General features: G+C 62.8%; 1 long non-coding RNA gene across 3 annotated transcripts; it reads left to right on the top strand.

Moving 5' to 3' along the window:
- Nucleotides 1-6,245: 6,245 nt before the first annotated feature.
- LOC123616682 (uncharacterized) lies at nucleotides 6,246-18,111 on the top strand. Of its 3 annotated transcripts, none has more exons than XR_012506650.1 (3): nucleotides 6,246-6,423; nucleotides 12,256-15,563; nucleotides 15,887-18,111. It is a non-coding gene; the product is annotated as an uncharacterized LOC123616682 (long non-coding RNA). The 3 variants fall into 3 exon arrangements; XR_012506649.1 differs by having other exon boundaries at nucleotides 6,246-9,054; nucleotides 9,541-15,563; XR_012506648.1 differs by having other exon boundaries at nucleotides 6,246-15,563.
- The last annotated feature ends 7,392 nt before the right edge of the window (nucleotides 18,112-25,503 follow it).

The raw sequence follows: 25,503 nt of genomic DNA, 5'->3' as shown, positions 1-25,503 counted from the left end.
GTGGAGGCTGTCGAGGAGCTGCAGCGGAGGACAGGCTGGGGACTTCAGCGACAGCAGCTGGGAACGCGGGCGAGGATGACGCGGATGGTGAAAGCAACACTCGTGAGAGCCTGGCGGAGCCCGCTCCTTGCCGGGCTTCTAGACCCTCCTCCCGGCCTGCAGTCTGGCCCCGGGCTGGGCGCCCCGCTCCCCTGAGGGGCCCTGTCCCCCGGTGGGCCCACGCACCCTGTGCCCTGCGCCTGCTGGGTTTTCTCCTCGGCGCTCTCAGAGGAGGCCTCAGCTTTTGCACCGAGTGGTAAAGACAGTCCTTTCCTCCCGACCAGCAGAGACCGAGGCTGAGACACCAGGCCCCGTGGCGTGAGACCCTCCCCTTTCCTTGTCTCCCCTTAAAATATAAATGGCAAGGACAGTGATGCTGCTGGTGTTGCAGCCGAGATGCGGGTCTGGGTGGGCTCTGCCTGGCTCGATGCCCTGCTCCAGATGCGGGGCCAGTGTGGGGTCCCAGCAGGAGTCTGCCCAAAGCCTCCATGCTTCCCCCTGCCGTGCCCCAAATCCAGGCATGATCTATGGAACCTCAGCGTCCAGGACCCTGGACCCCGGGCATCGAAAGGCAGTGATTGCTGAGAGTGGCCCCAGCTCCCAGCCAGCAGGGCTTTCCAGGGCGGGGACCCCCAGGAGGGTCCTGGTAGGATCCCTGAGTTGGGGAGAGGGGCCCTCGGGCCCGGGGAGGCCAGGGCATCAGGCGTTTCAGGGCGGAGCCTGGGGCAGAGAGCTGCAGACGGGGATCCGGGGCCTCCCTCACCCCGCGCCCACGTGAGTGCTGGCAGCCGCACGTGCGTGAGGGTGGCACCCCTCACCCCCTGAGGCCAAACGGAGGACCAGCCACCCGACGGAGTCCGAGGGAACAGCCCTGGGGCTGACAGAGCTGGGTGTGGGGTTCCTGCCCACCAGCCAGATGGGAAACCCCGCGACTCACATCCCGGTGGGGGGGCCGGGGGGGCACTCAGCAGGGTCTTGCCTCGGCGGGTCCTGAGGGTTAGCTAAACCCAGATTGACCACCGTCTCGTCCTGAGTGACAAGGCTCAAAAGCAGGGCCTGGAAGGTTGACTGTTTCCCCAAACAGATATCAAGACCACTTCTGTGAGTGAAACAGATTCAGCGTCTAACTGATTTCACAACGTTGGGTGTTCAGCGAAAAAGTTACCTGGCCCACAAAACACAGGCGGGCAGGACCCCCGGGAGGAGACGGGCCCAGAGCTCCCGCAGCTGTCGGAGCCAGAGGACGGGGAGGCGGCAGCCGCTGGGCGGCCTTCCGCGCGGTCCCGGTGCCGGGGGAAGGCCGGCATGTGAGGCAGAGGCCCGGTGGCGGAGAGGAGCCCCAAGCAAGCTTCCGAGGTGGGAACGACAAACGGCAGAGCCTGAGATGAAGGACACACGGGACGGGATCACACACGGCCGGAAGCGGGGCTGCGAACCGGGCGACAGGGCGTCGGAGGAGGTCCGAGATGATGCGGGGGAAGAGCCCCGCAGGGCTGCGCGACGCATCCGGGAGCCACTGCACGGCCAGCCCGCGCGCGGCCGCCACCCCGACTGGGGGGGGAGGGGCGGAGGGGAGCAGACCAGCCCTGGTGGCAGGAGGGCTCCTGAATGTCCAGACTTGATTAAAAAAACCCCACAAAGCCACTGATTCGGGCTGCTCAGCGAGCCCCGAGCACAGACTGCATGAAGAGAATGACGGTGAGACGCGCTGTGATCAGGTGGCTCCACGCCCGGGACGAAGCAGCCGAAGGCAGAGGAGCAGTGACGAGGGAACAGGGCAGGGGACGGGCCCTGAAAGCACTGGAAAACAGATTTTCAGAAATGAAGGTGAAACAAAGACTTCAGAAATGCTGAGTTGAAAGACTCAATCGCCGACAACCCGCACGCCGAGGCCTGTCGAGGGCTGCCTTTCAGGAAGGGGACGAGTGGTGCCAGGCAGAGCTGCGGACTCACAGCGCGCGGGAGACAGCCCAGCTACGCGGGTGAGGGCGCAGTCACGATGCTCGGCGACGTGTACCAGACGCTGACGCGCACCCAGCCCTGCACGTGCTGTCTCGCATTCCGGTTTCACGCGGTGCCATCCCTATCTCCATTTTACAGGTGAGGAAACTGAGGCTCGGCGAGGTCGCGTGACCTGGACGACACCGCAAAGAGCAAGGGTCAGCCCGGAGTTGAATCTGGGTCCCTGTCACTCCGAGGGCTGTGCCCCTCACCTCGCTTCTCACCTCAAACCCACCCTTCCTGTTCCCTCCAAACCCCGTCTCGTCCAGGCAGCCTGCACCCTGTGCTCAGAGCCCCGGGGTCCGGCCAACGCGAAGGCGGGAGGCTGAAGCCCCTTCCCTTTCAGCCTGGCTCTTTGCAGCATTGCTGGAGTTTCCCTGAATCTCCGGGAGATGAAATACGGCGGGGCTGTTGCCGTGGCAACCGCTCATCCTTTATTGATGGCCTGAGAACCCACCTACTCCACAGCCAGCAGTGATTGGCTGGTGCCGTTCCCTCCGGTGGGCTCCATGAGCGGGGGCTCGGCCCCAGCACATTTTGGCTTTGGCTCAGGGTGGGGAACGGGGCGAGTGGTGGGCTGGGGGAAGACTGCACACCCTGCTCTTTGCCCATCGGCATGCTCCCTGACACCAGAGGTGACCTTTTCTCCTTGTCCAAGGGTTGGGCCACACTCTGGGTCACTTGGGGGCAGACTCGTCCTCGACCTGTGGGCCTAGGTGAGGTCAGCTCCCAACTTCCATCTGTAAGTCCCACTGTCTGTTCTACTGAGCGAATGGGCCCCCATGACTTTGTTGGTTTCGACAAAAATAATGTATGTTTATGCAGAAAACTTAGGAACAGTCGGTTGAGTTGGAGCTGGAGTGGTGGTCAGTGCCTCGGCCAGAGATGGGCATGCTCTCACTGGGTGTCTGTTCTTCCAGTTTTGATAAAAGTAAACACATGTGGCAGCCACTGTGGAGGACAGTATGAGGTTCCTTAAAAAAACTAAAACAGACTCACCATAGGATCCAGCAATCCCACTCCTGGACACATATCCAGAGAGGACTCTAATTTGAAAAGACACCTGCACCCCAGTGTTCTTAGATCCAGCAGCACTATTTACAACAGCCAAGACACAGAAACCACCTAAACGTCCACGTCAGATGACTGGATAAAGACGTCGTGGTATATTTATACAGCGGAATACCACTCAGCCATGAAAAAGAATGGAATAGTGCCATTTGCTGCAACACTGGTGGACCTGGAGATGATCATGGTAAGCCAGCCAGAAAGAGAAAGAAAAATACCATATGAAATCATGTGTGGAACCTAAAAAAATGACACAAATGACCTTATTAACAAAACAGAAACAGACTCACAGACATAGAAAACAAACTTATGGTTACTGGGGGAAAGGGGGCGGGAAGGGATTAATTGGGAGTTTGAAATTTGCGGATACTAATTACTGTATATAAAATAGATAAACAACAAATTATTACTGTAAAGCATAGGGAACTATATTCAATATCTTACAGTAACCTATGATGAAAAAGACCCTGAAAACAAATGCATGTATGTGTACACGTGACTGAAGCACACCAGAGATTGACACAACGCTGTAAATGGACTAAACTTCAACAATAAAGAAAGAAAAAGAAAAAATACGTGTGTAATGGGGCTTATTAAAAATATTTTAAATTGTGGGCTTGGGGGTGGTTTAGGGTCACAGAGAGAGTAACCTGGGGGTAGGGGTGGGTGCGAGGCCCCCTCCGGGTCTGTCTTCCCCCAGAGCCACACTCCTGAGCACAGCACTCACTGCTCTGCCACCAGGAAACAGGAGGCCAGCTACCCGCCCCCCTCCCCGGGCCCCTGCCCAGCCCTGGAGGGCTAGTCTGATGGACAGAGCTGACCAGCGGGGCCCAGGCCCCAGGGCCCTCCCAGCCTGAGCTCAGGGAGGGGGCGTTCATCCAAGGCCCTTGTCCTGTCCGGGGACCCTCCTGGGATGCCACCGTGGGAACAGTTCAGCTGGATTTTGATCAGGGGTTTTCAGGGTCGAGGTTGAGGGACCAGTTATGGCATTGGGTGGAGCTGCCTTGGGTGGGTGGGGGGCGCTGCCGGAGGGTGATGGGTGCTGCACGTGGGGGTTCATGCGTACCCCAAGCAGGGCGAGGCTGCACGATCACAGGTGTTCTGGGGGTTCACTGGCTCGCTGTCTGCCCTTCCCCCACCCCACGTCCCCCCTGGCCGGCCAGCACCTGGCACTGAGCAGATACTGGACGAATGTCTGTTAAGTGGATGAACCTGGGCAGGGGTGGGCATGGGGACCCTTGGAAGGACCGATAGCCCTGGGGACGCTGAGCCAGCTGCACATGGGGGGGGCCTGTGCAGTGGACGGGTTGGGGGTGGGGAGGTGGTGAGCTCCCCGTCGTCGCTGGAATAAATGACACCTCCTCTCCTTGCGGGCAGCAGCCGCCCCGCTCTGGGGGTCCCCGCTTCAGGGCTGCTGACTCCCAACGCCCACCGTGTAGGGACTGAGGCCCAGAGGAGGGCATGTGGAGGGCGCCATGCAGGTGTCCTTGTCCCTGAGCCCGACCTTCCCCTCCCCCGCTGCCCTCCAAGCCCCTGGGGGCTTCTGCCTTCTGTGCCTCAGGTAATCGCTCCCTCCGGAGCTGGAAAGACCGGCTCCTGTTTTTGGACAAGCCCCTCCCACCCAGGAACAATAGCGCGGCCACCTGCACCTGGTGGGGTGACCCGCCATCAACCAGGCCCAGCGTCACCCCCTCGCTGACCTGCCTGCTGCCACGTTTTTGGGAGGAGCTGGGGTTCCCGCTCGGCCCGCCTGACCCAGAGCCGCCCTCACCCTTCGCCACCCTGCTCGGGGAGGGGTGGCCTCCTCTCCGTCCTGGCGAGGGCGCTTCTGGGATGCGGGGTTGGCTCACCTGAGGCGTGGCCGGGAGCAGAGGCTCACTGCGGGGACCCGAGAGGGTCTCTGCCCTGTGATCACTCCCAGGGTCATCTTCAACCCTCCGACCCGCCCCCTCTGCCCCCAGTCTCCCCTCTTAAGGTCCAACTTTGGAGACACCACTGAACACATATCCCAGGAATGACCCGAGTTACGAGCGATTAGGGCCTTACAATCGCATTATTAAAAAGAAATCTCTGCAGACGTCTAAAATGCATCAAACTACTCAATATTCCACATCTGATCATAATTAAAAGTTAGAAATATGGGCCTGAAGGGGGCTTGCTGTGACAGATTTGCTGCATGGGGCTGATGGAAGCATCATTAACAGGAGGAAATTGCTGGAGACAGACTTGGCGGGCCGCCCGGTTTAAATAACCATGCGGAGGGTGATTAATGCCCCCGGCCCCCACCCGAGGCAGGTAACAGCTCTGACGCCGAGCTCTGCCCTGGACCCGCCAGGAAAGGGGGCCTCGGGACTGGTGGGTAGCAGGCAGCTGCGGGGGGCGGAGTTGGGCAGGGCAGGGGGAGGGGTCTCAGCCGCAGGTGGGAGGGAGGGGTGGGTGGTGCGGATGCTGGGCCCCTACCCTGGCTGTGCGTGGTGGGAGCCGCCCAGGTCCTCTGTCCAGGGCTGGACCACGCGTCCCCTGCCGCTGCCGGTGCTGGGGGTCAGGCACGGGTCTCAGAGAGCCCGCCGCCGACTCGCCCTTGCCTGGCCCCGGTCCACGCCTTCTTCTTTTTAAAAATATTTATTTTCTTGCTTGTGAAGCCTTTTCCATTTATTAATCTAAGAAAATCTGTTTCCTTCTTTTTTTCTTTCCCTTAAGGGAGGCACTGGGCATTGAACTCAGGACTTCGTGCACGCCAAGCATGTGCGCCAACCACTGAGCTACAGCTTCCACCCCGATGCCTTCTTCTGAGGGTGACTAGCACCCCAGAGTGGTCGATGTGGGGCGTGGAAAGTCTTGGCTTCTTAGCAGGGAGGGTATAGCTCAGTGGCAGAGCGCACGCTTAGCACGCATGAGATCCTGGGTTCAATCCCCGGTGCCTCTACTAAAATAAATAAATGAATAAAGAAATAAGCCTAAGTACCTCCGAAGAGAAAGGAAAAAGGGGCCAGCACCCAGGCAGTGCCTCGGGGGGGCTGGAGGGAGCGGGGGACAGCTGTGTGCACAGGGACCTGCAGGAGGGGAGGACTTGGCCCGCATCCTGTGCTCTGGGCGCGGCTTCTCCGCGTCCTGCCTGCCTGGGCTTCCTGCTCCGAGCGGCGGTACTGTTCGCGCTGAGATGAGACGGAAGTCTGGCTTGGCCTGGAGATGGCTCGGGCTCCAGGCCTCCCGGACACAACTTCTCAAAACCGTGACGTGGGCCGAGCTGCCCAGGGATCGTGTATAGTTCAGCCTCTGACTCAGCGTCTGTGTGAGTTCCCTGCGCCTGCTGCGGTGAGTCCTCGCAAGCCCAGGGGCTGCGGACCACAGTTCTGAAGGCGGAGTCCAAAACCCCGGTGCGGCCGGCGTGCTCCTCCTGGCGGCTCCAGAGGGGGGCCCTGCCGGCGGCCGGCGGCCCCAGAGGCCCCTTGGCTTGTGGCCGCATCGCCAGCCTCTGCCTCTCTCCTCACGTGGCTTCTCCTCTTTGGTGTCGAGTCTCCCTCTGCCTCCCTCTTACTAGGGCACTTGGGGTGGCGGGTAGGGCCACCTGGGTAATCCTTAACTCAACTGCACCCGCAAAGTTTTATATGTTTTTTTTGTTTATATAAGGTCACGTTCAGGGGCCCCGGGGGTTAGGACCTGGTGTCCTTGGGGCTGTTAGTCACTAGCTATCAGGTGGTCTGCGACGGTGGGACCTGCCACTCTCCACGTGGACACGGCTGGTGTGCAGCCCACGCATGGAGGGGGGGCAGAGGGCTCTCGCCTGGGGATGTGCAGGCCCCCGAAGCTTCCCGGAGGGCGTGTCGGGGACCCGCAGGCCAGCAAGGGGTCCGCGCTGCCCGGGGGTGGGGGCAGCGGGCCCCGGCTGGACCTGAGCGTTCTGGGGCCCACACAGCTCCTGTCCCCATCTCCTCCAAATGTGATCTGAGTCCTCACTCTGTGTGGCTCTCGGACGCTCTGCGTGGAACACCTGCCTGGCTCAGGCTGGACCCCCCCCCCACAGGGTTACGAGGGCAGGGGTGACAGTGACCGTGGGTGGGGCTTTGTCATGGGCCTGAGCCGCTTTGATGATGGTTGACTGTGATGTAATTCACATCCTGTGAATGTCGCCTGTTTACAGGGTGCAGTTCAGTGCTTCCAGTAGATTCAGAGATTGTGCAGTTCTCTCCCCAAGACACCTGGTCTCCACCGGCCGCCACTCCACACCCGCACCCAGCCCCGCCCGTCTCCCTCAGACCCGGCCTTGTACAAGCCTCCACGGTAGCTGCCGGGTGCCGAGCCAGCAGCCTGACCTGTACTCTGAGCGTGCCCGTCCGCAGGACTGGGCGGCAGGTCGTCCCTGGGGGCTCCGTGCGGGGCTGGCAGGCAGCGAAGTCTCCTGCCCATCGCCCGGGGGCGGGCCTGGGAGCCCTGCCGCCTCCACCGGCCGCTTCCTCAGCCCACCGCCGTCCTGGGCACAGACTCACCCCCTTTGATAACCCAGGACCCGGGAGCTCGGGATGTCTTGCGCCTCCCCGAGGCCACAAGGACTGGGAGCTGTCAGGATGGAAAGCTCCCCTCTCGGACCCCTCACTATGTTCCTGGGGCTCCCCCTCTGAGCAGCCGGCTGGCTGGGCCCGTCAGTGGAGGGACAAAGACCCTGCTGTTGTCCCAGCACCACTGTTAAGGAGACTGGACAAACGGGAGGTGTGAGGATGGAAAGGTGGTCCCCGGGCCCCATCTAACAGAGGCAGGTTGGGGGGCACAAAGGTCTCCGTGAAGGGGCCTCAGTGGTGAAGGTGTGACCCGAGGGCAGGTGTGCCGTGGGCGAGACGCTCACCTGGACCCCGAGGGTGCCCTTTCCGGCACCCACCTGCCCGGGTCTGCACACCCCCTTCACTTGACCCCTCCCCAGGGGCCTGGGTGGAGAGTCATGGGTCTGGGAGGGAGGGGATCACCGGGGTGGGGGCTCAGCGTTCAGAATGAGATGCAAACACAGACGGCAGAACAGCACCCTCTGAAAGTCACAAAGAGATGATTTATTACAGCTGCCCTCCCAGCGGCCGGCACGGTTGCCCAGGATCCTGTAAACGGATAAACAGGAAGGGAGCTAATTAGGTGCCTGGAGCAGAGGAGGGGTGATTAGCAAGCGGATCCTTTAATGCCCTGTGTTACATGCAGTTAATTACACAGATTGCAGGCGAATTAATGTCGGGCCCTGCTAATGATTTTTTGGGGAAGAATAATTTTATTTACACAACATGGGCTGCAAGAATTATTGAAATGAGAAAAATGGGAACGGCAGAGGGGCGACTGTTTCCCAGGAAAGGGGTTTTTCGGTCCTTGGCTGAGGGCCCGGAGGGCCGGGGCTCCGCCCAGCCCTGCCAGGCCAGGCAGCCACACCTGAATGACCTGGTGAGGTCGGCCGCCGGCCCGTCTGGTCCTGATGCTGCCACTGCCCTGCTCTCTCCCACCAGCATCCCTCTCCCCTGCTCCTTCCGTCCCTCCCTGTCCTCCCCCTACTAGCATGTGAGTGTCGGAATCACCCAGTTTCAGCGGGGTGCTGGGGAAAGCAGGCTGAGCTAGCCCTGCCCTGCTCTCTGGCGTTTACAGGCAGAGACACAGAAGATGCGCTGCACGGTTTGGAGGGGTAGACAAAGCCGGGTGAATCTCGGGGAGAGGGCGGAGGGGTGGACGCACAGGGCCCTGGGTCTGCCGGGCTCGGGGAGGGCCCAGGAGCGAGCGGGGCCCTCGCACCCGTGGGATCTCCATCAACCAGGCCCTTTCCCCAGGGAGTCGGCAGGTGAACAGGCCACCGTGGTCCCCAGCTGTCCCAGCCATCCCAGCCCTGGCCTCGGCCACGAGAGGCACAGGAGGGTCTGTCCACTGAGCCCGCTACTCGACAGGCTGAGGGCTTCCTGGCAACAAGGACGAGTCCAGGAAGAGGTGCCCGTCCAAACTTGATTAAACTCCTGCCAGAGAGTCAAATAAATGACCACGGTCACCTTTCACAGGAGGGCGGCACCCCAGCTCCCCCATCCCGGGAACTGCGGCGGGCTGGGGCCCCAGATGGAAATTTGATTTCCCGTTTTAGAGAAGGACATGGGCGGGGGCTGGAGAGAGAGAGACATGATGTCTTCAGACGCCCCTGAAGGTGGCTGGTCTGCGCTCAGCCCCAGGGTCCGAGGGGCGCTCCTTGGGGCAGCTGCGGCCTGGGGGCCTCCTCTTCCTTCCGAGCTCCCTGCGTCTGGCGTGGCTGGTCTCTTGGGCCACATCCAGACTTTCCTTGGGGACGAGCGTAGAATACGAATTGAGTGATTTCAGCGATTCTGCACGCGAGTTAGATGCTGTGACGTAATAATCAGAGGAGAAACAGGGATGAATGGCAAAGTTCATGCCAAGAATTTACATTTAAAAGTTTTCTTTACTTAGAATGACACTTAATAGCAGCAAAAAAGCCATCACGTGGCAGAAAGGGCGTGGCTCCGGACCTGAGCGCCTTTTAACGACCCGCCTCGCCTGCTCTTCGGAACAGGCTCCTGCGGAACAGAACAGAACAGAACAGAACAGAACAGAACAGAACACTTTGCTCTGGGCCCGCACCTGGGCCCTCCCGGACCCGCTTGCCCACCCCAGCTTCCTGCTCAGTGTCCCCAGTGCCCACCCCCCAGACCCCCGACCTCCCCAGCCCAGCCGCTGCCCTCTGTCCTGGCCGGGAGTCCAGGCCACCCTCACCATGTGGCCTCCACCCCTCCCTCCTGCCCCTCCCTCCCGCCAGGGCCCTTTCCGCACAAAGCCCAACCCTGGCTAAGCCCCCGGCTCCACCGGGTCCCGCCGCTCCGCACCCCCCCCCCCCGCAGGCCGTGTCCAGAGAAAACCTCGCTGCGGTGCTGGCTGCCTTCAGTTCACGGCCTGAGACTCAGGTGGCCCCAGGGCTGGACAGGGCCTGGGCGGCACCAGGTGTCCAGTGAGTATCTGGTGACAAGTAAGCCAATGAGCCTGGAAGCCCTCTGTCCTGTGGGGACCAGCTCGCCCCACAGCCCCACACTCCCTCCTGCCCCTCCCGCCCCCCAGCCCAGAATGAGCTGAAGGCCTCCGGGCAAGGTGGCCAAGGGCCTCCCGCCAGGCCGATGCCCAGCTACTGACCAGTCTAGGGGTCAGATGCCTCCTTGGGCCCCTCAGCAGGAGGGGGCTCAGGGCCCCCAGGACACAGGATGGAGACCCCCGTGCCGCTGGGGACTCGAGCCGGTGTGGGTAGACGGTGGAGGGAGATCTTGCTTCCGGGGCACGGGATTGTCCGTGCAGTGGATGCTGTGCCTTGCCGTGGCTGCCGGCTTGCTGACCCCGCTGGGTCTCCCTGGGGCCGCCTCTGCTCCTGCAGGGGGCAGTGGGGTGGGATGGAGGATTCGGCAACAGGACCACTGCAGCCGGCTCAACGCAGTCCCTCTGGGGCAGGTGTGACTTTCCCTGGGTCCCCTGTCCCCCAGCCCCCACCCTAAGCATGGTCCCTTAGCTGTGGACCCCGGGGGAACAGGACGGATCGCACACATCCATGGGCGCCCCTGCCCCAGGAGCAGGTGTGGGATTAAGTGGGGCCACATCTCCCAACCGCCAGGAGCGGAAGGATAGGTGAGACGCCAGTAGGGTGAATGCGGGGTGGGGGTCCCCGTTTTCCACTGCAAGGGGAGGAGACCTGGGGGAGCTGGAGTTTTCAGGAAATGTGCCCCGATTCGCACTCCTTCCTCTGTCCGGTCCCCCTTCCCTTCTCTCCCAGGGCAGGGGTTCTCCTCCCCACCCCGTCTGGCATGGGGGCTGCGCAGTCAAGGCGTGGAGTGGCCAGGCTCCTGGGTGCGCACCCCAGCTCCTGCTGTCACCTTCCACGGCTCCCACTGCCCGGGCCTCACTCTGTGCCCCTCAGGGACGCTTCCTTCCAGCAACACGGGTTTCCAGGGCCACACGATGCTTCCCATCCTGCTGTCCCGGTCTGTTGACCTCCAGGGTCCCAACATTTACAGAGGAGAAGGGTCCCTTTGCCTTGGTCCTCTCAGCCTCTCCGATGGGGTGGAGCTCAGCAAAGTCCGAGAAAGGAGCGGAGAGACTGCACCCGCCCTCTCTCCCGATGGCCTGGGGCGGGTGGCGAGCTGGGCCCTGAGGCAGGGGCCCCCGGCTGCCCCTGCGGCGCCCTCCCTGTGAGACCCAGGGGAGCGTCCCCTCCGAGAGCCTCGGTCTCCTCCCCCATGAAGAGGGGGTGACACTGGTGCCGCCTCCCAGGGCCGCTGCGGGGCCTCCCGCACATGGGCCCACGGGCCCACGGAGTCGGGGCAGCAGTGTCCTGGCCGCCCTGTGGGGCCTTCCTTCCTGACTCATAATGAGCACCTCCTGCTCCTGGTGGCTGACAGCCGCGGGCCGGGAGCTGCCTCTGCCTTTTTCAAGGTCACTGCGATCTTGTCTGGTTGCTAATTTGCACTGTCTGTGGAGAAAGCAAATGTCACTTTCCGCTGGCCCCAGACGGGCGGATCACAAACCCCTAATTAGTGGTGTCTGAATAATGAGGTTTCCCTGTGTTCTCATCACACGGAAATCACTTCCGCAAAGCAACTCAGGGGGCACGTGGGCACGAGGCGGCCCTTCCAGGGGACACCAGTCCTCGGGACGAGGGGCGCCTCTGCCCTGGAGGCGGGCTGAGCGGGGGCTGCCGGGAAGCTGGAGTCTGGGCGACCCTGGTGGGTGTGCCCGCCTCGGAGCGCGGTGACCGGGGAGGTGGGGAGCTGGTCGGGGGAGGATCGAGGTGGCCTCAGCCCCTGCGGCCCTGGCTCCACGCGGGGGCATTTCTCGTGCTCTGCTTTAAAGGATGCTTTTTGGCAAACCTCAGGAAGTTGTTAAGATTTCGTGGATTCCCCATAAGTGGAGGACCGTTGGCTGGAACCTCAAGCCGGGTCTGTGCCTGGCCCAGGGGCGTCTCCCACTGGCGAGCCGCCTCCTGGATGTCACACAAACGAGCTGTCACCTGCCCCTGCAGGACGGCTGGCCGGGCCCTGACGCTCGTGGCTGGGAGGCCGTCAGATGGAATTCACTTCCAAGCAGAGCTTCGCCAACACAGCTATTGAACGCCTGATGACTTTTTCCCTTCTCCTCCTCCTATTTCAGGGCCAGGCTCTGGAGCGTGATGAATGGTTCGTTGTAAATCAGACTCTTTCTGCCCTGGCCCTGGCGTGCCCCTGGCTGGACACCGTGAGGTCAGGCCAGGCCGGTCCTGATGCCTGTGGGGCCGTGGGGCCCACAGCCTGCACCGCTCAGACTCCAAAAACCAAGAGGCCCGCTGTGAGCCGGCCGACCTCAGGAGGGCCCCCGTCGTGGTGCCTGGGCTGCACCTGCCGTAGTAGCTGACAACCACGAGACTCAGAGCGACTCCACGCCTGCCCCACGCGGAGCTCGGGCACCCGTCCTCGGGAGCATCTCCTGCTCCCTCGGCGGCCCCGCACCTGCCTGGCAGTCTGTCCCTGCAAACCCCACGCAGCCCACGGGGTTGAGCTCACACGTGCCTGCCTGAGTCTGTGTTGTGCTGATTCACAGGTAAACTGTGGGCTCAGGAAGAAGGTGCTTGGCACACGCTGGATGGTCATCACATGTTGAAAATGCATGCGTGTCTGAATGAACGCATGCCTGAACGAACACGTGCACGAGTGGGAATCAGGTAATTAACACGCACACATGAGCTCCGTGATGTGGATGCGGCCTTCGTAGCAGTGGCCACCAGCAAACTGCACTAAAGGCCTGGATGCGGGCTGGGCGGGCCCGGGCCGAGCCCCTTGAGGCCTCTGGCTGGCAGACCCCATTCCGGTGGTGAGTGTCCGCAGCTGGTGGTGGTGGGGAGTCTGGGAGCCCCCCTTCTGAGGCCCCTTGCTTAACTGACCTGCTGGCTGCTCGTCTCGGAAAGGAGCGCCTTTCCGGTGCGAGGTGCTCCGGCCCACTGTCCCCTGGACAGCGCTTCGGCAGTGGTGTCCCCCGTGGTGAGAATCTGAGAAAGCTCGCTAACCGCGATAGCCCTGGTTAGAGCTCCTCGCCGTTCTGCCGGGGCGGGCGGGGGCTGGTGTCCGCTTTCCTTTCACACAAGAATGGCTAGGTGCAGGCTCTGTGAAAGAGGAGCCAGAGGCTGGGTGTGCCGGGCACTCGGCAGGCAGCTGCCGACATCCTGAAGGAGTGGGTGAGCGAAAGAGTGGACGCGCGGTGTGACTTGAGGAGGGGCGCAGAGGCCTGCGTGGTGGCCCTCAGGGCCCCCTCACCTCCAGGGCCCCCAGCCCTCCTGCAGCCCTGGCTGGAGGCCACTTGGCCAGGATCATTCCAGGCCCCAGCTGAGTGGCCGTGGCCTGGAGCAGAGGGCCGGGCACACGTGCCCGCCGCGAGGACCCCGAGGCGGGCCCTCCTGCTGGCTGAAGTGTCCCCCTCTGGCTTCTTTCTTTTGGGCTCCTCTTTAAGTTTACGTGCGTAGACGTTCTGTTAAGCAGTTTGGGGTTTAGAGAAGAATTAAGTGGCGTCCCACGGAGGAGGAACTCGTCTGCGCGGTACGCTCCACTGGAGCCGGTGGACAGCGACGCGCCCCGTTGTCCCGCGGGGCGCCGCCCCCAGCGCCCCGGCCCCGCGTCCACCCGCCCCCCCACCCCGTGGCCCCCGGCGGCCGCCCACAGGCGGCGCCTTTGGTGTGCGTCCAGGGGCTGCCGTGCGCAGGGCCCTCTGGACTGTCCCCGGTGTTGCCTCCCGGGAGGTCTGCGCCCACGTCCACGATCCACCTGGAGCTGACTTTTATGAAAGGTGTGAGGCCTGTGTTGACATCAGTTCTGGCGTGTGATGTCCGGGTCTCCTCTTTCTAACCCGGCGGCCCCTGAGGGGAGGGGCGTTTGTACTCACTTGTGCTGCCGGTACAGGGGCTGTTTGTGCCCGGCCCGGCCCGGTGCCAGCGGGTCTGCAGAACAGGCCAGGCCGTCCTGCCCTGGGCACCGCTGGTGTGGGGGGGCCTGGCCTCTGCCCCTCCCGGGGCCCCGTCTCCCAGAGGGCTGGTGAGGGAAGTCGGCCCCCACGGCCAGCGCCCCCCACCCCCCCGCATCTCACCCCCATGGAGGGTCTGGGTGGAGGACACGCCGGAGGTACGTGCTTTCAGGTGACTCTCCCCTGGTCCTGTCACCGTCGGGGCAGGTGGCCCAGGGTCCTGCACAGACCCGGATGCTGATAACGCTGGCTGGCAGGGTCGAGGTGGGTCAGGGCTCAGGCTGCTCCCGAACCTTCCTGTGCAGTGCATCACCTGGGGGCGGGGCCGGGCCCTGGGTCCTGTGGAGACCGAGGTGGTCAGGGCCCAGCCCCGCCTTCAGGGTTTGATGAGGAAGGAGGAGCCGTGGCCTGGCCTGCCAGGCCCACGAGAGGGCCTCGCGGGGGCTGGGGCACAGACGTGGACGGCAGAGCCAGTCGGGAGGGTGGGAAGGCTTCCTGGAGGAGGGGCCATCCAAGCAGAGATTCCTATGAATCAGGCGCCAAAGGGTGGTTTCAGGGCATTCCCCAAGCAGGGCCGGCCGGCGGGCTGCTGTGATGTGCGCGGTGCTGTGGCGCCTCCAGCAGGGCCGCCAGGGACCCCCGCTGCTTGAACGAGTGGGGCTCTCCCCACCTGCAGCCCTGGGGCCCACGGCGCCCCCACGCAGGTGTTAGAAAGGACTGGCCTGAGAGAGGTGGTTTTCGGGGGGATTCAAGGAAGCGGGGCTTGTTCTGAATTGGGTGCCGTCGGGAGGCGGCTGGCCGGGGGTGAGGACAAGGCAGAGGGTGGGAGGAAAGGAGGCTGGGAGGGCCGAGCCGAGGAGCTGGGGGCCATGGGGGGACGCTGAGGGCTTCCAGCCCGTCAGAGCCGGGCACGCTCGGAGGGCATCCGAAACCTGCTTCACTCTGGGGTGGAGGCCCAGGCCCGAGGACCCGGAACCCAGGAGCCAAGACTACCCGATGTTTGGGTTCTGGGAGCTGGAAGCAAGAGGGCACGCCCTCAGGGCCGTTTCCCTCGGCCGCCCAGGCCCCGCCCTCAGCTGCAGGCACCTGCCCGGGGGCGGCCCTCCTGGCCAAGGCTCTAGGAGATGCCTCCAGACTTACTTCCTACGTCTTTGTATTTATTTCATTGTACATCTTTTTGGTTGTCCCATTTTCATTTATTTCACTTGACGTGTGTTTTTCAAGGTTGAAAACAGTCTAGTATAAGCCACAGTCAACTGGTCCAGCCAGTGTGGTTCCTAGCTCGGCCGGGCTCACCTGTCCTAGAAATTCACGGGCAGGGGACGGCCTGGGACCCGCACCCACGTCCTCCCCCAGCCCGCCTCCGCCGCTGTCCTAAGTGACTGGAGCAGGACGAGACCACGTTTCTCTGGCATCACACCGGGCACCCTTGGCGACGCACAGCCTCACTCTCACCATCCCCACGAGGGCAGGTAACACTTGCCCCGTCTCACAGAGGAGAACGTCGAGGCTGGGGCCAAGGGCTCGGTGCTCAGGGCTCTTTCCACGCCGCGCTGCCTCTGAAAACATCTGGTGCTTTGTCTGAGTCTGAACTGGGACAACCGGGGCACCCCGTTCACCCCAGAACCCCCCAAACACCCCGTTTTGCCCACTTAGGGAGGATCTGGGGGAAACTGTCTCATTCCCTTCAAAGTCCTGCTGGAGGCGGCAGGTGGCAAGGGATGGGGCTGCCAGGGGAGCCGGAGGGAAGCGGTCTGAGTCCGTGTGTCTGACCACTGCTCTCTCCGCTTAGCAGGAATGAGCAGGCGCTGCCCACACGAGCCCCTCGGCTAATCACACTTGGATGATGCCCGCAGCCTCGGAAGAGCCAGGGAGTGGCTCTCGGCTCCCAGAGAAGAGCGTCCGCACGGCAGAGAGAGAGGGAGGCCCAGCCGTCTTTGCCGCCTTATGGCACAGCTGACCCACGTGGAGAGCCGTGCGCACGAGGGGCGCGCAGGCACGTCGGGCTGCTCGAGGCACGAGCCCCGTGGCTGCGCCTGCGGCTGCCCTGGCGGGACACCTCTTGGTCACTCACCTGTCCTTCCAGGTTCTGCAGCCTGGGATCTGAGCCCTGAGTTGCAGGAAGCCACCATGGGGAGATGCTTTCTGGGACAGGCCATGGGTTTCTGTGGACCCCGTGATGCATGCGCCCGGCTGGCAGGATCCCTGTTCAGAGCCCAGCCCTGGCCGGGCGCTTCCTGGGCGCTGACACTTGTCTTCTCAGTGGCCTGGGAAGCTGGCATTTTTGTTGATGCTGTGCAGAGTGGCTCGACCAAGATCGCCCAGCTGACGAGGACCAGAGTCAAGTCCACGCTGGTGTGGCCTCTAAGCCTGCGTCCTTCCTCTGATGCACCGTGCAATCAGAGGAAGAGTCCTGTTTAATTCCCAGACCACCGTTTACTGGCTTTGAGACCTCGGGCCAGGAAGGGCCCTCTCCTGAGAGCCGGGGCTGATGACTGCCTACAGGATACGGCCAGCCTCCGACCCTGGGGCGTTAGTGAGAGAGCGCACCTAAACTGTGCTCTGCGGACGCTGGTGTGCATAAGGAAAGAATCCAGGACTCACAGCTCTGACTCACAAGCTCGATCTCAGAGCCCAGGGGGATCTCAGGAGACGGCACAGGGTCCCAGCAATTCACTCCAACAGGATGGCCATGCTGGACTGCCTCCGGGCTCTCAAATTCCAAATTTGACTCTCTCCACTCCTCTGGTGCTAGTGTGCCCTGAGAAGTCAGCACCGGAACTGGAAGGCCTTCATCCTGCCCTCCATCATCCATCCACCTATTCGCCATCCATCCATCTGTTATCCATTCATCCATCCAACCATCCATCTACCATCCATCCCTCCATCATCCATCTCTCCCTCATCCATCCATCCATCATCCATCATCATCCATCCATCCATTGTCTATCCATCATCCATCCATCTAACCCTCATCCACCCGTCCATTATTCATCCGTCATCATCCGTCATCATCCATCCATCCATCTACTTTGTTCCTCAAGCACTAATCAAGCAGTGATTATATGCTAAGAGGCAGGGCGGCCAGCACAACCAGACAGGGCCCTGCTTAGAATCCAGAGGACTAGAGGCGTCTCTTGGGCCATCATGTAAATACTATTACTCAGCAGGGTAAAGGCTCAGACGACCTGGTGGGTGTCCTGGTTCCTGGGACTCTGCGTCAGGCACAGGCTTTTCCGTGCCTCCGTGTCCTCACCTGTAAATAACCACAGAGATAACCGCGGTGCCGACCTTATGCCCGCTCTGAGGTGCTGGTCCCCCCGTGAGCGCGATGCTCTCAGAAGACCGTCTGTGGGTGGTCTGCCGTCATCGCTGCCTTTGCTGTTGCGAGGCTGAGGGGGATGCCCGGAGCTGAGCGCGAGGGCGGGGCCGGCCTGAGTGGAGGGGCTCAGGCGTCCCTCTGCCGTGGGAAGGAGGAAGCCCGCGTGCTCCTGAGACACCAAACTCGTCCACACGGGGTCCCTGGGGCTGTGGTGGGGCTGGGCAGAGGTGACGGGGTCGCTGTGGGTGAACCTCGGGGGGCCAGGGAGGGCGAACCCTTCACAAGGTGCCAGCTGTCCTCCCGTGCAGTCACTCCTAACCTTCTGGAAGGTTCTAGCGCTAGTCCCATTTCAAGATGTAGAACCCGAGGCTCAAGGAGGTTAAGTAACTTGCCCAAGGACACTGCGGACCTGCGCCCTTTGCTGCTCGGTCTGCTGCCTTCCACGCTTGGTCTGGGCCCTGGGGCGGCGGAAACAGGACCCCGAGCTGGGCGGGAGGGACTTCGTGAACCACAGGGGTCTGCTTCCTCCCAGTTTGGAGTCAGGAGTGTCACCAGGGCCGCCCCTCTCCCGGCGCCTCGGGGGAGGGGCCTTCCTCCCTCTCCCCGCTCGTGGTGGCCGTGTCGCCGCAGCCTCTGCTCCCACGTCGTGTGGCGTCTCCCCTGTCTCTGTGTCTCTTATAAAGTCACTTGCCGTCAGATTTAGGACCCACATGGTGAATCTCAGTCTCAGGGTCTTTAACTCAATCGCACCTGCAAAGACCTTCTCCCCAAAGTCACGTTCACAGGTTCCAAGGGTGAGGACACACACAGATCCTTCGAGGACCTCCAGCCAACCCACCACAGTGGGGCCCAGCAGAGACACGTTCCCACCACAGGAAGGCCCTGTCCGGGGCCCTCTTGTCCCTGCTCGGGGCCCAGGGCCCTCGAGCCCCCCTGGGAGGATGGCCCCCCTCTCGCTGTGCAATGACTTGCTTATTTTAGCTCCTCCAGGAGTTGTTTCCGCGTGGCCTCCTGTCCTCCCCTCCGGCCCTCGGAGGGCAGGACCCTTGTCCCTGTCACCTCTGCAGCCTCACACCCCGTGCTTGGCCTGGCACTCAGTCAGAGCAGTTGAGTTGGGTCCATGAAGGGAGGGACAAAGTCGGTGCCAACATCTGGTCTCTACCCCATCATCACAGGAGGCTGCTCCGGGGCCCCTGAGGCTCACGTGTGCCTGGGCCGCCCCCAGGCTGGGCCGAGCTGCTCAGCACGGTCCATTAGCTCTCTTCTCCGCCTTCGCCCGCTCTGTTGCACTGCCAGAGACGGCTGAGCAAACACCACGCCCGGAGAACCCTCTCGGGCCAGAAATTCCAATAGCATTTCTTTAAAGTGTCATAGCCGATTGGCAGCAGGTACCTCTGATGGTTTCAGGGGGAGAAGAAAGCAATTCGGAGCAGGGAAATAGCTATTGATTGAGCAAGTAGTTCCTGCAGCCGGGCCACCTCTGGTTCCCTGGCTCCAGCTCCCCTCCTGCCGCCCCACATTCCCGAGAGCTTCCCCACTTACCAGGCGTGGTCGCAGCCGGACGGTCGGCCCACAGACACGGCGCCCACCCTGCTTCCCAGCCTGGTGCGCCCTGCGCTCACTCGGGCTCCTGTCAGCTGTCCCGGTGCCCACCTCTCTGGGCCCTCCTGCGCCGTCGAGGGGAGAGGAGGGCCGCCTGGCACCAAGGCCCCGGATGCGGGCGGCCCCTGAGGCTGGACCCCTGCGATGAAGGCGTGTCTGCGCCCGGACGTCCTGGATACCGTCTCATCGATGAAACCAGCAGCGGGAGCCCAGCTGCTGACCGCGCCTGGGCGGCTCTCTGCACCTGCCAGCCCGCGGGCGGGTCCGGGACGGGGCGGCGGAGCCTCAGGAGGCTCGCGCTGGGTGGGGGTTGGGAGGCCTGCCTTCTGCTCAGCCGGGTGGTTTGGGCGCCCCTCGATGAGCTCTAATGCTTCGCAGAGAGAAGGCGCGTGGCTCCTCTGAAAGCAGTGTTCCTGCCCCGTGAGGGGCCGTGCCCCCTTTGGCCAGGCTGCCCGCTGGCTCTGAGCGGGGAGAGGTCAAAGGGCACTGGCGGCCTGGCAGGAAGGGCACCCAGGCCCCTCCCACTGCTGCTGCATCACCTCCCTCTGGAAAGGACCAGCCCACCAGGGCCCGCGGGCGAGGCAGCCACAAGCCAGCAGGACGCCCAGCGTGGGGGCCCCAGGCTCAGGGAGCCAGGAGGGCCCGTCTCTGGCCCCATGGCAGGTGAGAGCCCCAGTTGGGGGTTCCTCACCTTGACCCCAGCCCTCTCTGGGCAGGATGGGGGCCGTCCCCTCCCGGACTGGGTTCTGCAGTGTTACAGGACCTGCAGTGGATGCCACGGGGCCCCACCCAGATTCCCTCTTCTGCTCGCAGCTGCTGGCAACACCTGCTCACAGTGGCCGCCTTCCCCGCTTCACCACCCAGACCCTCCAGGTCCACGGTTGCTGCCCTCCTTGGGGGTCTGTGCCAATGATGAGGGGGTGCAGGGGTGCAGAGGCCTGTCCCTCTTGCCTCCATCTGAGGGAACTCTGAGGGGCCAGACTGGCTCCGCCACACCCCGGGCCCAACCCCTGTGAGCTGCGGACCCCCCGCTGCTGCACCCTCACTGCAGGTCTGCGGTGCCCTGTGCCCACCCTGCCGCCTCAGCTCCCTTCAGGTGGGCCTCCTGGGCCGGCTCTCCCAGGGGCCTGTTTCCAGGGAACCAGGGCTGGGACAGGCCCTCTGCCGGTGGGCAGGCTGCACTTTCTGTGTCCTCCTCTCAGCCCCTGCCCCTGGCCAGCTGCTTCCAGAGACCCCCAGGCTGCCCCAGGCCACGACCACCTGGGCCCCGCCTGGCTGCTCTGTCCGTCTTCCGGATGGAGCCTCTCCCCGTCTTCCCTGTGGGGCGGAGCTGAGCCGCCCCCGTCCCCGTCTGCAGGCCCGTGGGCGCTTGGTGGGCGGCTGACCCTGGCATCCCAGACCGTCTGCAGTGAGCCTGGGGCGCAGGTTCCTGACTCGGGAGGACCTGAGTCTGAGCGCCAGATCTGCCGATCACTAGTCAGGCAACGACCTTCCTGAGCCTCGGGCTCCGTGTGTCCAAGGGGGAGCCCGGCCGGGGAGAGGGGTAAGGAAAACAGCCCACCCGCCAGAGCAATTGGCAAGGGCTCACTTTTCACTGTGGGCCCGTCTGTGCTGTCCCCCAGACAGCCCAGCCGCCCGCCCAATGGAGCATCCGGCCCCCACCGCGGGCTGCTGTCCGGGGTGGTCCTGCCTTGCAGCCTCCTGCACCTTGACCGGCCGCGGAGGGGCGGTGGGCCCGGGCTGCGCTGGGAGGGCTCCCCACGCAGGGCCTGTGCCCGCTCCCCGTGCTCCTCACGCCTGGGAGGGAGCGGGCGGCGCTGTCAGCTCCACTCAGGTCCAGTCTTCGCAAACCCAGTGGAGCGTGCCGGCAGGGGGAGCGGCTCCTCTGAGCAGCTGGTGGCGGGGCCGGCTGGCATCCCTCGGGGCGAGTGACGCTGATTAGCGGTGGCAGCCAGGGGAGCAGGCCCAGCGCCAGCCTGCTGGCCCGGGGCCTGAGCTCGGGTCCAGGCCGAGGGCCTGGGATGCGAGGATGCGGAGCCGCTTCCTGTATCCACAGCTGCCCCCGGGGCTCAGTGTGGCAGCCTGGGTCCTGGCGGGGTTTCTCACTTACAGTTTACTCAGGACGGAGGCCCAGAGAGGCAGGTGCCCTCAGGGGCTCTGCGGGGCAGGCCGCCCTGCTCTGCTCCCCCGAGGCGGCTCCCGGCTCGCTCGCACCAGACCATCCTCGTCTGCACCAGGGCACTTGACTGGTCCGCCCTCCATCGCCCCCCCCTCCCCCCGGAAAAAAGCTGGTATCGGTTTTATTGCGCCAGTAGCACTGGTCAAAACAGAAAAAGTAGACGACCCTGAGAACTGAGAGGGAGGGAAAACCCTCCCCACCCCTTAACTGGAGGGAGCCCTGCGCCTGCTCCCGCGACCGCTCTCCCGCGGGCGTGAGGCCCGTCGGTCTGCAGGGTCCGTACCCGCTGTTCGCAACCTGTTAATCTCGCTCAGCGATTTGTCAGGAACACACATCGAGGTCGGTGAACGTGCTTCTACCCCAGGGCTGCACGCTGCGGCCTGTGCACGTTCCAGTGAACGCGGGCCCCGGAATTTATTCACAGCCCCCTGTCGGGCACTTGAATGTTTCTTTTTAAGTGTTAAGTCATCTATGTGCATATCTTTTTTTTTAACTTAAAACTTTCCCCCAAGCTTTTTCTTTTTTTTGGGGGGTAATTAGATTTATTTATGTATTGTACTAGAGGGGCTGGGGATGGAGCCCAGGACCCCGTGCGCGCTGAGCACACACTCTGCCGCTGAGCTGGACCCTCCGCCTGCACATCCTCACTTGTCTCCTTAGGGTGGGCTTGCTCGGTCAGAGGGCCTGGAGTGGATGCATATATATCTTCAGCATATAGATATTTCTGAAATATATTTCAGAATAAATATTATTATTGTGTGGTGACTTAAAAAGCAGTTTTATTGAGATACAAGTCACATACTGTACAAGCCAGCGGGTTTTAGTGTATCGACAGAGCTGTGAAACCACGGCAGCTCATCTGAGAACATGTCACTGTCGGGGGGAGGGTGTAGCTCGAGTGGGAGAGGGCGTGCTCAGCACGCACGAGGTTCTGGGTTAAATCCCCGGGACCTCCATTAAATAGATAAGCCTAATTACCCCCCCCTGCCAAAAAGAGGAAAGAGAGAGAGCATGTCACTGCCCCAGAAGGAACCTCCGTCAGCCCGCAGTTCCCGTCCCCTCCCCGGCCCCTGGCCCCTGGCAGCCGCCAGTGTGCTCTCTCTCTCGCCGGGACACTCGCGTAACATGGAGTCGCACTGCTTGTGGGGGAGCGCCTGGCTCTCCCCACCGAGCACGCTGGTTTGGAGGGCAGCCCTGCTGTAAGGTGGACCAGAACTCCATCCCTTGGCCTCCTCCGGTAAGACCCCCGAGAGACGCACGCCTGTTCTCAGGCTTTCAACAAGCCCTGGGCCTGGCACTCCTCAAAGGCTGCGCCCGTCCCGACCCCCAGCAGGAGACGAGAGTGTCCACCTCTCAGAGCAGGGGCCGGGGCTCTGTCCTCGTCCGCATGCCCGGTTGGAGGCGTCTACACCGGGGGCTCGGCGGGGCTGCAGGCTGCAGACGCTGTCACAGCCGGGCTCGGAGGGGGCCCGGGGAGGGCAGCCATGGTCTCTGGGCTGGCACAGCACTCTTGGAAATATCTTCAAACCAGAAGAGTTTTAGTTCACCTTAATTTAAAAATGCCGTGGTACAGAGCAGCGTTTTTTCTTTTTTTGGTTGGTGTTGGAAAAACTGACGTCCCTCTCACAGCACCTGATGCACAGTAGAAGGGTAGGTACTTTTTTAAAAGCATGGCTGCTCTGACAATCGGTGAAGAAGCTGTTAATATTTCCCACCTTGTGGGGGACTGAGAAGCTGCCCCCCTCCCGTGGGGCGTTCCTTGCCCAGCGGGTCAGCGGAGCTGGGACTGCCTCCTCGAGGCGCACAGTGACCCTGCCCAGACGGATGCACGAGGCCCCACCCGCAGCCAGCGCCCCTCGGGCCCGGCACCGCCCATGGCCACCGTCTGGCAATGGGAGGTCTGGGCTGCCGTGACCGGTCCTGCCGACTGGCCACCTGCGCTCTGCAGCTCTTGGCTGTGGCACTCCCTGCGGGCTCTGCTGGAGAAATATGTAGTAATGAACACCACAGCTCTGCCTGTCGGCCCGGGTCCGCATCTACGTGCATCCCGCAGCCTCCTGGGAAAGTAAGGCCACCTGTCCACAGGCAGGAAGCATGGCCCTGAGGAAGGACATGGCGAAGTGTGTTCCTGCTCCAGATCTCTGATCAGTCCGGGAGTCACCTAGAGTCGTCCCACCTGGAGCCGTCCCAGCCGTCCCACCCAGAGCCGTCCCAGCCAGAGCTGTCCCACCCGGAGCCGTCCCACCCAGAGCCGTCCCACCTGGAGCATTCCCACCTGCAGTCATTTTACCTGGAATCATCCCACCTGGGTCATCCTTGCTCTGAGGAAGACAGGCTTCTGGCCTCCGACAAGCCTCAGCTTTCTGGAGATGAGCTGTCACACGGGGCCGGCCCATCCGTGTATTGCCATCCCACCCTGCACGTCCACCGGGGCCTGGAGCTGGCTGAGGCCCTCTGGCTGGAGGACAGTGGTCTGGCCGCTGGCTGAGCAACAGGGAGGGAGGGGTCAGGAGGCTGAGGTCTACTTCCAGGGTCAGGAATGGCGCGACTCTGGGCTGTGGAGCACAGAACTCACCTCCGGGCCACGAAGGTCCTCAGACAGCAAGCTGAAATGGACAGCCGGGGTGTGCCTGACCCCACCTCCCAGGGATGCAGGACCGCCCCCGCTGAGATTCCACAGCTCCTGACACGGGAGAGCTTGCCTCTTCTCTTGAAGTGGACCGAGCACAGGGCCGCGGCTGTCACCAAACCCCATCCCGCTCTGGAGAAGGCCACCATCCTCGTGAGCTGCGGCCCTGACGCTGCCGTGGGGGGAGGAGCCCCTCTGACGTCCGGCCGCGTGCCGTCAGGCCTGAGCAAGCCTCCGCTCCCCATGGGGCTGGGGAGGGATGAATGTTTCACACCCGGAAGGCGCTGACGTCTTGCTGGATGGCTTCGCTTAGCGCGGTGCCTCATTCTCGCGCTGATAATCAGCTTGCTTACCACAATGGCTGATTAATCTGCGTCCACCGTGGAGTCACGCAGCGAATTTCACTGTGCCTCCTGCTGCCGCCCTGATGGGCTGGAAATGGCTCGGGCCCTGCAGCTGCCGGGGAGGGGGCTCAGTCCTCAGGGGGCGGGTGTGGGGCGGGCATGGGGGGGGGATCGGGGCAGCGGCCCAGGGCTCTCGCCTCGGGGTGCTCCTCTGTTCCCGGAGGCTGAGCGGCCCTGCTGGGTGCAGTGTGGACGGCGGCTGGGGTCTCTCTTCTCTGCCCCTGACCGTTGATCTGTCCTCTGACTGGTTCCCCAGGGGGTTGGGGGACCGTTGGGAAATTCTTTAGAAGACATTTCTAAATGGGAAATTTGAAATGGGTTTAGGTGGAAGGAGAGACGGGAGGCAGAATTGTTCAGGTGGGCCATTTTTTCCCAGAAGGATTCTGACGCGTGGGCTGCTAGGTTCTGTATCACTGACCTGCCATCCCGGCCAGGGATGGAGCGTGAGCCCAGGGACTTGCCAATGGCTAGAGGTCGGCCCAGGGCTGCAGCGCGGCCTGCCAGGCTGGCCTGCCCACCGCAGGGTCCCGCCGGCCCAGCCCAGGATCAGTTCCCCAGGGGGCCGTGGGTGTGGGGCTCCTCCCGAGGGCTGCAGGGCCATTTGCAGGGTGAGAGTGTTTTCTTGCCCCCGGAGCCAGAGCTCTTCTTGGGGAGGAAACTGTCTCCACTTGGGAACAATCTGAACGAGCCGCTTGCAGAGGGAAGGTCGGAGAGCCCGGCTCAGGGGTGGCTGGGCAGCAGGGGCTGGGAAGGGAGAGCAGAGGCCGAGGAAGGGCGGAGCCCTCGGCGCTGGGCCGGAGCCCAAGGATGCAGGTGTGGCCAAGGAGACGCTTCCTTCACTTGAAATGATCTCAAGATAAAAGGGAAGTTGCGCACTAGGACAGAGACGTTCAGTGTTCTGCCCTCCCCACCTCCCCGCACACCCCCGGCCCACGCGACGGTGATGCAGTCGGCAAGAGTGAGCTATCACCCTGGGTGTGAGACAGACCTCGCTGGGGCTCAGAGGTCTTCCCTGTTCCGGGACCCTGTCCGGAGCTCACCCAGACTCCACCCTGCACTCTGCTGTCCGCTATCCCGGGCCTCCTGTCCGCGCTGTCCCCTGTTCCGTCCTCCTCTGTGCCGCGAGGACAGGCCTGGTCCGTCACTTCACAGCGTGTTCCCCCATTTGAGTTTGTCAAATATTTCTTTTCGCATTAGATGGAGCTGTGCACTTAGGGCGGGAACGGGAGAGAAGAGGAGAGGGGGCTGCCTGATGGTGAGGCCTTAGGTGGGCTGC

Source organism: Camelus bactrianus, chromosome 4 (assembly GCF_048773025.1).
Source record: "Camelus bactrianus isolate YW-2024 breed Bactrian camel chromosome 4, ASM4877302v1, whole genome shotgun sequence".
NCBI lineage: Eukaryota > Metazoa > Chordata > Mammalia > Artiodactyla > Camelidae > Camelus > Camelus bactrianus.
This window is presented reverse-complemented; position numbering and strand designations above follow the sequence as displayed.